The sequence below is a fragment of the Balaenoptera musculus genome, chromosome 4 (assembly GCF_009873245.2).
Source record: "Balaenoptera musculus isolate JJ_BM4_2016_0621 chromosome 4, mBalMus1.pri.v3, whole genome shotgun sequence".
Lineage (NCBI taxonomy): Eukaryota > Metazoa > Chordata > Mammalia > Artiodactyla > Balaenopteridae > Balaenoptera > Balaenoptera musculus.
Window position 1 is genome coordinate 96,220,852 of NC_045788.1, and position 3,417 is coordinate 96,224,268.

The following is a 3,417-nucleotide window of genomic DNA, read 5'->3' on the forward strand; positions in this document are numbered from 1 at the left end:
TCTGGCTTATGTTTATAAAATAACTCCTTTCAATCTGCTTTATGTGCATTTACACATATGAAAAGAAGTAAAAATATATTACAGAGCCTTTATTCTTATATATTAACTATGTGAAATTTAATTTTCTACCCATCAAAATATTTTCCCCTTTAATTAATTATCAATTAAACTCTCTTGTTCTTCTTGTACTATACACCTGAATTACCTTCCTACCTGCTATAAAATTCTATGAAACTTTTCATTAGGTGTTAGGAAAACATTATTCTGGATCCAGACCTCCAAAAACTTTTTAAAAAAGCAATTTATCATCAAAATTTAAAAAAAAAAAACACTTTTGTGCTTCAAAGGACACTATCAAGAAGATAAAAAGACAATCCAAAAAGGGAAAAAATATTTGCAAATCATATATCTGATAAGGGACTTGTATCTAAAATATAAAGAGCTCTTATACTCAATATAAAAAGGCAAATAATCCAATTAAAAATGGATGACGAGTTCAAATAGACATTTCTCTGAAGAAGATATACAAATGACCAATAAGCACAAGAAAAGGTGATCAACATCATTAGACATTAGGGAAATACAAATCAAAAATCACAAGATACCACTTCCCACCCACTAGGATGGATGGTTATAATAAAAAAGACAGACAGTAAGTGTTGGTGAGGATTTGGAGAAATTGCACCCTTGTATATTGCTTATGGGATTGTAAAATGGTGCAGCCATTTGGGAAATCGGATTGGCAGTTCCTTGAGTGGTTAAACGTGGAGTTGCCATATGAACTAGCAATTCCTCTCCTAGGTATATACTCAAGAGAACTGAAACATGTGGCCACAAAAAACTTGTACACAAATGTTCATAACAGCATTATTCATAATAGTCAAAAAGTGGAAATAACCCAAATGCTTGTCAACTAATGAATGAATCAATGAAATATAGTATTGTTTGTACAATGGTATATTATTGGGTCATGTTATGGACTGAATGTTTCTGTCTCCCCTACTCCCCCCACCGCAACTCAAATATTTAAGCCATTACCCCCAATGTGATGATATGAAGAGAGGAGGTCTTTGGAAGGTAATTAGGTTTACTTGGGCTCATGAGAGTGGAGCCCACATAATAGGATTGGTATCCTTATGAGGAAAGGAAAAGACATTAAAGCATCTTCTCTCTGCCATGTGAGGATCCAGTGAGAAGTTGGCCATCTGCAAGTCAGCAAGAGGGCCCTCACCAAGAACCAAATCTCCAATCTGCTAGCCCCTTTTTCGTGGACTTCACAGGCTTCAGAACGATGAGAAATAAATGTTGTTTAAGTCACCCAGTCTATGGTATTTTGTTATAGCTGCCTGAAATGACTAAGGTCATGAAAAGGGATGAAGTTCTGATACATGCTACACGTGGATAAACCTTGTTAAGTGAGAGAAGCCAGACACAAAGCCCACCAAAAAAATAAAATAAAGTAAAAAAGAGAGAGAAAAGAAAAAAAGAACAAAGAGGGAACAAAGGGAAAGAGGGAACAAAGAGGGAACAAAGAGGTGCATTAGAACCACCCCAAAATCAGCTGATAGAGATTTAATTGGCATTGCCAGTGATTTCTGTCGTAGGAGAGGAGTTAGAAGAGCAGTCAAAGTAGACAACTGTTTGCACCTGCAACACCACTTTGTGTCTGCCTCTCACAGGTTGGGTCAGTGGCATGTGCTTAGACATGTGAACCAGGAAGAAATTTCAATAAACAGAGGCTGAAACTGGTGTGGTAATACCTGAATGTTGTGAACATTGCTTTTTTTTTTAGAAAAAAGTGATCCAACAGGCTGTTTTTATTTTGAAAAGAAAATTTTTTTTTTTTTATCAAGAAAAAGAGTCCAAGGAATTAAACTTAATCCAATAGACAGTTGGCCCTTGAACAATGTGGGGTTAGGGGCGTGGACCCTCCACTCAGTGAAAAATGCATGTACAAGTTATAGTCAGTCCTTCATAGTTCCTCCGTATATGTGGTTCCTCCATATACGTGGTTGCACATCTATGGATTAAATCAACCACAGATTGTGTAGAACTGTAGTATTTACTATTGAAAAAAAATCCACATATAAGTGGACCTGCGCAGTTCAAACCCTTGTTGTTCAAGGGTCAACTGTACTAGCTTCTTAGTTCTAAAACACTTGCAACAAAAACCAATTTTCTTTTAGTGTGGAGGGTAGCATTTCCTAATTACTGGAATTCCTTGACCCATGAATGAGTAAGGGCAAGTGTCATGAGGCCTCTTAAAGTTAAAAAAAAATTTTTAAGTCTTTTATTGTGGTAACATATAGCATGAAATTTACCATTTTAGCCATTTTTAAGTGTACAGATCAGTGGCATTAAATACATTCACATTGTTGTGTATGAAGCTACTTTTGAGATGTACTTTTTACTTGGTCATTTTTTTCTTTCAAAATATAAGAGTGACACTCAAAGTCTCTGCACATCCAGTTAAGTGAGGTCAGTATCCTTGTAGAGAGAACTCTGACACCAATAAGATAATGCTGAATTACTTCATTTACTACTTGTTAGGTAGGTAAATTCTAGATTAGCAAATTCTGGATGAAAAAAGATTTCAGGTTCCAAAGATCTGTCGTAACCAACGTCAATGGAAAATTCTTTCTTTGAAATTGCCTTGATTCTAGTATACTGTTTTATCTACTTGGCCCCTCTGTGTCATACTTGTTAAATTCTTTTAGTAAATCTGGGCAGACATAACTGTAGCACTCCTTTACTTCCATAGCTGTTTCCAGGGATTGCCCTAGAGGAATTCCTACTTCTTGGCCTCTCAGCAGTTGCTGAATGAAATACAGTACAGCTCACCTTGTGACTGGAATGTGCTTACCTCAGCTGCCAATCACATGTCCTGTAACCACAGAAAGGACAGGAGTGACAGCACCTTAATACCAGTCACTATCAGTTTTCCTACATGTCTTGTTGCTCAGGATGCTGTTAATGCAAGCACAGCCCGCATGGCTATGTACAAGCCTGGAATATTGAAGTACTCAAACCATATTTCAGTAGTATATTCTATTTTCAGGAGCATTTAGTGGAGATTTAATCAAAAGAAAGTAATGACATTCAGGTTGTGCTTTAAGTATTGAGAGAACATTTGCTCTATAAACCTTTCCATTAGGTGACAGCCTTAAACTATACCATGATGGACCGGCCACTTCATGGTACCTGTGGCTTTTTCTATTACTTCATTCTTTTTCACCTCTAATTTTGTTTATTTGGCCTCTCTTTTTTTCTTAGTGAGTCTGGCTGAAGGTTTATCAATTTTGTTTATATTTTCAAAAAAAACCAGCTCTTAGGTTCATTGATCTTTTCTATTGTGTTTTTTTTTTTTTTTTGGTCTCTATTTATTTCTGCTCAGATCTTTATTATTTCCTTCCTTCT

At 36.0% G+C, this 3,417-nt stretch overlaps 1 pseudogene; it reads right to left on the bottom strand.

Moving 5' to 3' along the window:
- Positions 1-2,387: 2,387 nt before the first annotated feature.
- On the bottom strand, positions 2,388-3,187 carry LOC118894030 (annotated as a pseudogene).
- Between the last annotated feature and the right edge of the window lie 230 nt (positions 3,188-3,417).